We start from the raw sequence: 8,175 nt of genomic DNA, 5'->3' as shown, positions 1-8,175 counted from the left end.
TTTGTAAATAATGCTGCTATGAACATTGGGGTGTATGTATTTTTTCAAATTAGTGTTTTTGTTTTCTTCAGATATATACCCAGGAGTGGAATTGCTGGATCATATGGTAATTCTTTTAGTTTTTTGGGGAAGCTCCGTACTGTCTTCTATGGTGGCTGCACCAATTTACATCCCCACCAACAGTGTACAAAGGTTCCCTTTCCTCTACACCCTCCCAACACCTGTTATTTGTGGTCTTATTGATGATAGCCATTCTGACAGGTGTGAGGTTATAGCTCATTGTGGTTTTTTTAAAAAGTATTTATTTATTTATTTATTTGGTTGCACTGGGTCTTAGTTGCAGCAGGTGGGCTCCTTAATTGTGACTCGTGGGCTCCTTAGTTGTGGTGCGTGAGCTCCTTAGTTGTGGCATGCGAACTCTTAGTTGTGGCATGCATGTGGGATCTAGTTCCCTGACCAGGGATCAAACCTGGGCTCCCTGTATTGGGAGCATGGAGTCTTATCCACTGTGCCCCCAGGGAAGTCCCTGACTGTGGTTTTGATTTGCATTTCTCTGATGATTAGCAATGTTGAACATCTTTTCATGTGCCAGCTGGCCATCTGTATGTCTTCTTTGGAAAAATAAAGATGTATATTTTTAATGGCTATTAATTTTTTGCCTTTAAATATCTAATTTTTAATTCTTAATAGAATCCTGGGTTTGCCACTTACTAGTTGTGTGGCATGGCCAAGTCACTTAACCTTTCTGTGCCGTATATTCCTCATCTGTAAAATAAGTATGATAGTAATACCAATGTCAGAGCATTGTTAGGAAGATTAAATGAATTAACATGTGTACAGCATTCAGAACAGTGCTCAGCATCTGGTAAGCACCAATAAGTTATTACTGTTGCTAACACATTTTCTAAATGGCTAGCTAGTTTTTCCAACATATATATTGAATATATATATATTGAAGGTATATATATATTGAAGGTATATTATTCAATATATATATTGAATAATCTATCTTTTCCTCATTTTATTTGAAAGGTTTCCCTCATATTAATCAAATTTCTCTGTAGGCTTGGATCTGTTTTTTTGTATTCTCCTTTTCCGTTGGTTAGTCTTTTCTAATGCTAGTACCAAATTGTTTTAATTATTAGTATATTTAATGTCTGATAAGAAAGGGCCACTCACTTTACCTTTTTCATGATTTTATTTCCCCCCCATTAATCCTTCTAGATAACTTTAAGAATATCCTAACCCCCTCAACCCCCCGCTGAAATCTAGTTGGGCATTTTTATTGCGATTAAGTTAGATTGATGGGTTATATTGGGCAAAATGGTCATATTTACAATCTGAGTTTTCCCATCTAAAGCATGCAATATGACTCTATTTATGGAAATCTTAATTTATGCCTCTTAGTAGACTTTTTCTTCACATAGATATAGCACATTAAAAAAGTTTGTTTCTAGGTGCTTTTGTTTCCTATTGCTACATGTAGGATTTCTAATAACTCCCCTTTTATTTATTTTTATTATTATTATTTTTGAATTGAGGTAATTCTGATTTATAACATTATGTTTCATGTGTACAATATTAAATTTCTACTTCTCTGTACACTACAGTATGCTCACCACCATAAGTTTAGTTTCCAACCAGTACCATACAGTTGACGCCCTTTACCTATTTTGCCCTCCCCCATCCCTCCCCCTCTGGAAACTACTGCTCTGTTCTCTATATCTATGTGTTTTTTGTCCAGTTTGGTTTGTTCATTTATTGTTTTTGTTTGTTTATTAGTTTGTAATATTCCACATATAAGTGAAATCATAGGGTATTTGTCTTTGACTTCTTTTTTAAAAATTAATTAATTAATTAATTTTTGGCTGTGTTAGGTCTTCGTTGCTGTGCACAGTCTTTCTCTAGTTGCAGCGAGTGGGGGCTACTCTTCGTTGCGGTGCATGAGCTTCTCATTGCAGTGGCTTCTCTTGTTGCGGAGCACAGGCTCTAGGCACGTGGGTTTCAGTAGTTGTGGCACGTGGGCTCTGGAGTGCAGTTGTGGCTCATGGGCTTAGTTGCTCCACGGCATGTGGGATCTTCCTGGACCAGGGCTTGAACCCTGTCCCCTGCATTTGCAAGCAGATTCTTAACCACTGTGCCACGAGGGAAGTCCTTGTCTGACTTATTTCACTTAGTGTAATACCCTCAAGTTCCATCCATATTGTCACAAATGGCAAGACTTTATCTTTTTTTATCTTAGTAGTATTCCATTGTATATATATACCACTTATTCTTTATCCACTCAGTTTCCGTATCTTGGCTCTTGTAAATAGTAACACAGTGAACGCAGGGGTTCATTTCTCTTTTCAAATTGGTGTTTTTATGTTATTTGGATAAATGCCCAGAAGTGGAATAGATGGATCATATGGTAGGTCTGTTCTTGGAGAATCTGAAGAATCTTGGAGAATTCTGAAGAATCTGCATACTGTTTTCCATAGTGGCTGCACCAATTTACATTCCCACCAATAGTGCAAGTAGTGAAAGTAGTTCCCTTTTCTCTACTTCTTCACCAACACTTGTTATTTCTTGTCCTTTTGTTAACAGTCATTCTTACCAGTGTGAGGTGATATCTCGTGGTTTTGATTTGTATTTTCCTTATAATTAGTGATGTTGAGCATCTTTCCATGTGCCTATTGGTCATTTGTATGTCTTCTCTGGAAAAACGTCTATTCAGCTCCTCTGCCCATTTTTTAAATGGGTTGTTTGGGTTTTGTTGTTGTTGTTGAGTTGTATGAGTTCTTTATATATTTTGGATATTAATCCCTTATTGAATATATCATTTCCAAGTATTTTCTCCCATTCAGTTGGTTGTCTTTTCCTTTTATTGTTTCCTTTGTTGTACAGAAGCCTTTTAGTTTTATGTAGTCCCATTTATTTTTGCTTTTGTTTCCCTTGCCTGAAGAGACATATCTAGAAAGATATTGCTAAGACTGATGTCAAGGAGTGTACTGCCTGTTTTCTTCTAGGAGTTTTATGGTTTCATGTCTTATATTCAAGTCTTTAATGCACTTTGAGTTGATTTTTGGGTATGGTGTAAGATAATGGTCTAGTTTCATTTCTTTGCATGTGACTATTTACTGAACACTATTTATTGAAGAGATTATCCTTTCTCTATTGTATGTTTTTTGCTCCTTTGCTGTAAATCAATTGTCCATGTATGTGTGAGTTTATTTCTAGGCTCTCAATTCTGTTTCATTGATCTATGTATCTGTTTTTCTGCCAATATCATGCTGTTTTGATTACTATAGCTTTGTCATATAGTTTGAAATTAGGGACTATGATACCTCCAGCTTTGTTCTTTTTTGTCAGGATTGCTTTGGCTATTCAGAGTGTTTTGTGGTTCCATATAAATTTAGAATTTTTTCCTTTTCTGTGAAAAATGTTGAAATTTTTATAGATTGCATTGAATATGTAGATTGCTTTAGGTAATATGGACATTTTAACAATGTTAATTCTTCCAGTCCATGAGCATGGAATATTTTTCCATTTATCTGTGTTTTCAATTTCTTTTAATAATGTGCGATAGTTTTCAATGTACATGTCTTTCACCTCCTTGGTTAAATTTATTCCTAGGTATTTTATTCTTTTTGTTGAGATTGAAAAAGAGATTGTTTTATTAATTTCACTTTCTGTTAGCTCTTTGTTAGTGTATATAAATGCAACAGATTTTTGTATATTGGTTTTGTATCCTGCAACTTTACTGTATTTATTATTTCTAATAGTTTTTGGTTGAGCCTTTAGGTTTTCTATATATAAAATCAGGTCATCTGCTGGGCTTCCCTGGTGGCACAGTGGTTAGCAATCTGCCTGCCAATGCAGGGGACACAGGTTTGAGACCCAGTCCGGGAGGATTCCACATGCTGCAGAGCAACTAAGCCCATGCTCCACAACTACTGAGCCTGCGCTCTAGAGCCTGCAAGCCACAACTACTGAGCCTGCATGCCACAACTACTGAAGCCTGCACGCCTAGAGCCCATGTTCTGCAACAAGAGAAGCCACCACAATGAGAAGCCTGCACACCTCAATGAAGAGTAGCCCCCACTCGCCGCAACTAGAGAAAGCCCACACGCAGCAACGAAGACCCAACACAGACAAAAATAAATTATATTAAAAAAAATCATGTCATCTGCAATTAGTGACAGTTTTACTTCTTCCTTTCCAATTCGGGTGCCTTATTTTTTTTCTTGCCTAGTTGCTCTGGTTAGGACTTCCAATCCTCTGTTGAATAAGAGTGGTGCAAGTGGGAATCCTTGTCTTGTTCCTGATCTTAGAGGGATAGCTTTCAGGTTTTTACCATTGAGTATGATGTTAGCTGTGGGGTTGTCACATATGACTTTTATTATGTTTAGGTACATCTCTTCTCTATCCACCTTAATTGAGAATTTTTTATAATAAATAGGTGTAGTCTTGTCAAATGCTTTTTCTGCATCTACTGAGATGATCATATGGTTTTTTTTTTTTTTTTTTTTTGCGGTATGCGGGCCTCTCACTGTTGTGGCCTCTCCCGTTGCGGAGCACAGGCTCCGGACGCACAGGCTCAGCGGCCATGGCTCACGGGCTTAGTTGCTCCGCGGCATGTGGGATCTTCCCGGACCAGGGCACGAACCCGTGTCTCCTGCATCGGCAGGCGGATTCTCAACCACTGCGCCACCAGGGAAGCCCTCGATCATATGGTTTTTATCCTCCATTTTGTTAATGTGGCGTAGCATGTTGATTGATTTGCAGGCATTGAGCCATCCTTGCATCCCTGGAATAAATTCCACTTGATTATGGTGTATAATCCTTTTGATATATAGTTATTATGTGTCTTGGAGAAGGTCTTTTTGCATTGAAGTAATTAGGTTTTCTCTTAACTTCATGGACTTGTATATCCAATTCCTTCCCCATGTTTGGGAAGTTCTCAGCTATTATTTCTTTAATAAACTCTCTGCTCCCTTCTCCTCCTGAGATACCTGTTATCCTAATATTACCTTCCCTAAAAGCATTGGAGAGCTCTCATAGAATTTCCTCATTTTAGATATCTTATTTCTCTTTCTTTTTCTACTGGTATCATTACTAGATTTCTAGCTTCGAGTTCTCTGACGTTCTCTTCCATAAGGTCTGCTCTATTTCCAGTGCTTTCTAATGCATTTTCATCGCATTTACTGAGTTCCTCAGCTCCAGAATTTCTGTTTGGTTCTTTTTCAGAGTTTCAGTCTCTCTGGTAAAGTATTCCTTCTGTTCATTAATTTTATTCCTGAGCTCATTTAACTACCTTTCCGTGTTTTCTTGTAGCTCATTGAGTTTCTTCATGACAGCTATTTTGAACTCGCTATCAGTTAGACTGCAATATTCCATCACTTGTCTATGAAGAATTCTCTCTCTCTCTCTTTTTTTGGTGGCATAATGTTACCATGGTTCTTCATGGGTCTTGATTAATTGTCCCTCTATCGGCACATTTGAAGTTAACGACAGGTTAGAAGTTAGAGTCCTTTCTTTTGTTTTCACGTAGGTGGCGCCATAACACAAGGTTTTGGTTTCTCTTACCTGAGCTGCCCCTGGTTACATCTGAGAGTTGGCACTTTCCAGCCTCTGCTGTCTCTGTAAGAGGTGTGGCTCCGTGCCTTTGTTATTGCTTCTTGTGCCTCTGGAGTCCTTGCTGCCTTGCTTCTGCCAGAGCCACTGTTGTCACCCGGATGGTTGGCTCTTCCCTAGCATCTGTGACCCCGAGTTGCAGGCTCTGCTGCCGTGATGGGAGGGGAACGGTGGTGGTGGTGGGGGGTGAGCTGGGGTCCTGCAGGTGCCTCTACTGGGTCTGGTGTTGTAAGGCTCGAGGGCTCCACCATTGCAGATGAAGGGGGCAGGTTGGGGTCACGTGTGCCTCAGTGGCTCGAGGGACAGGGTCCCAGGCCCCACTGCCACTGTTGCCCAGTTACCTGTAACCGCAGGCACAGCTGTGGTCAGGAGGCCGGAGTTGTGTGCTCCACCTCCCCTTCTGCTCTTGGGTTCTCTGAAGCTGCGGCTTACCTTCCACGGTCAAAGGGCTGGGATTGCAGGCACCAACTCTGCTGGTCCCTCAGTTCTGCCTCCTCTATGTGTTTCAGTCTACCCACCTTTAGGTACACAAATGTTTAGAATTCTCTAGTGTCCTGGTGTGTTGGGCAGAGGTGCCTTTGTTGAGTTGTGGATGTTTGACTGGTTGTAGATTGAAGGGGGAGAGAGAGAGGTAGCTCTTCACTCCATGTTGCTGATATCATTCCACTCGTTTTTTTGATGACAATTAGTATGTAGGGAAGATAATTATTTTGCAGATTATTTTTAAATTAATTAATTTATTTTTGGCTGTGTTGGGTCTTCGTTGCTGCACGTAAGCTTTCTCTAGTTGCGGCGAGTGGGGGCTACTCTTCATTGTGGTTCACGGGCTTCTCATTGTGGTGGCTTCCCTTATTGCGGAGCATGGGCTCTAGGCGCGTGGGCTTCAGTAGTTGTGGCATGTGGGCTCAGTAGTTGTGGGTCACGGGCTCTAGAACTCAGGCTCAGTAGTTTGGGTGTGTGGGTTTAGTTGCTCCGCAGCATGTGGGATCTTCCCGGACCAGGGCTCGAACCAGTGTCCCCTGCATTGGCAGGTGGATTCTTAACCACTGCGCCACCAGGGAAGTCCCAAAGATGCTTGTATTTATGTTTATATTTGGTCATGGTTTTCCTGTGTGCTTTGTCAGGTTTTGGTATCAGAATCAGGATATCTTTGTATAAAAAGTAGGGAAGACTTTCTTCTCTCTCTAGGCCTGAAAAGAGTTTAAATAGCATCAGGCAGACTTGAAGGGCGGCAAGAAAATCCTGCTTTGCTCCTGATTCACTATACAGTCTCCAGAAACCCCCTCCTCAGTTCACAGCTGATTTATTACTTATAAAGAGAGGCTGTGGGGTTTCTAATTTTTTAAAATGTGTAATCCACTGGACACATTTTTCCCATTTTTACTTTAATCACCATGATTCAAAGGTCTCTCCTGGGCGCTCTATAAAGCAGTGAGGAGTGTTGGTGTAAGGTTCGAGGGCTCCACCACTGCAGATGAAGGGGGCAGGCTGTGGAAAGTCTTCAGTCCTGAACCCATTTGTCACTACGTGTTTGACTGTCAGCAAGTTACTCAATATCTCTAAGCCTATTTCCTTATCTGAAAATGAGAACAATGACACTACATACCTCATGGTTTCACTGTAAGGATTAAATGAGATAATCACATGCAAAACACTTAAAAAGTGCTCACTGAGGGATAGAATGATTTTCTCTGATCCTTGATTCAAAAGCAAGCTCCCAAAGTTAAAGAATCAGTAGGGGGAAGCCTCTGTGTGTGTGTGTGTGTGTGTGTGTGTGTGTGTGTGTAAAAACCCAGTATTGAACAATTAAAAAATTTCAATACCCCCAACACTCACACAAATCTAATAGTTGGTATCTTTAGTGTTGCTGACAATTACTAATAAGTCTCCCCAGATAGCTTTTATTGCTTATATCCATGTTGCTAAATTTATTTTTTTCTTTCCAGGATTTAACTTTAGCCAGACTGGTCTAAATGATAAGATTAACCTGATCATCTTACACAGTAGGGACTTGTCCTTGGAGAATGAGAGTGACCATTTTTTAGTAACAGAGAAAACAATCTTAAACTTAGCAAGGTTGGGTGGGGTGACAGCTGAGCCCAGTGGAGGAGACAGTTTCAGAGAGAGGAAGACCACTTTGCCAAGGCTCTGAACCAATCAGTGGAAGTCCTTTGGGTCTTTTACATTTCTGATGTAGAACTGATGACCCAGCTCTCTGGCCAGGTAGGCTGTGGACCACTGCAGAGGCTATGAGTGTCCCATCTCCCAGCAGACTATGGGATCTGGGTGTGGAGCTTGTGTTCATGAAGTACCTTCTGGAATCCAGCAGGTAGAAAGTAACACACAAAACCATGAGACGAGGACTTGGGAATTGGGGCAGACATGCCCCTCACCCCTCCATAACTTCCCTAGGCTGCAAAGGGAGGATGATGGATGAAACTAAGCAGGAAAGGGCTTTTTAAAATGGTTTCTTAAAACTGAGGCTGAAACAAGCATGGGTCACTTTCCAACACCATAGAGAGTGTAATAAGAAACATCCTTACCCCCCACTGAACTACA

Source organism: Kogia breviceps, chromosome 4, assembly GCF_026419965.1.
Source record: "Kogia breviceps isolate mKogBre1 chromosome 4, mKogBre1 haplotype 1, whole genome shotgun sequence".
NCBI classification, from domain to species: Eukaryota; Metazoa; Chordata; class Mammalia; order Artiodactyla; family Physeteridae; genus Kogia; species Kogia breviceps.
The sequence above is the reverse complement of the archived record's forward strand: the minus strand, read 5'-3'. Positions refer to the sequence as shown.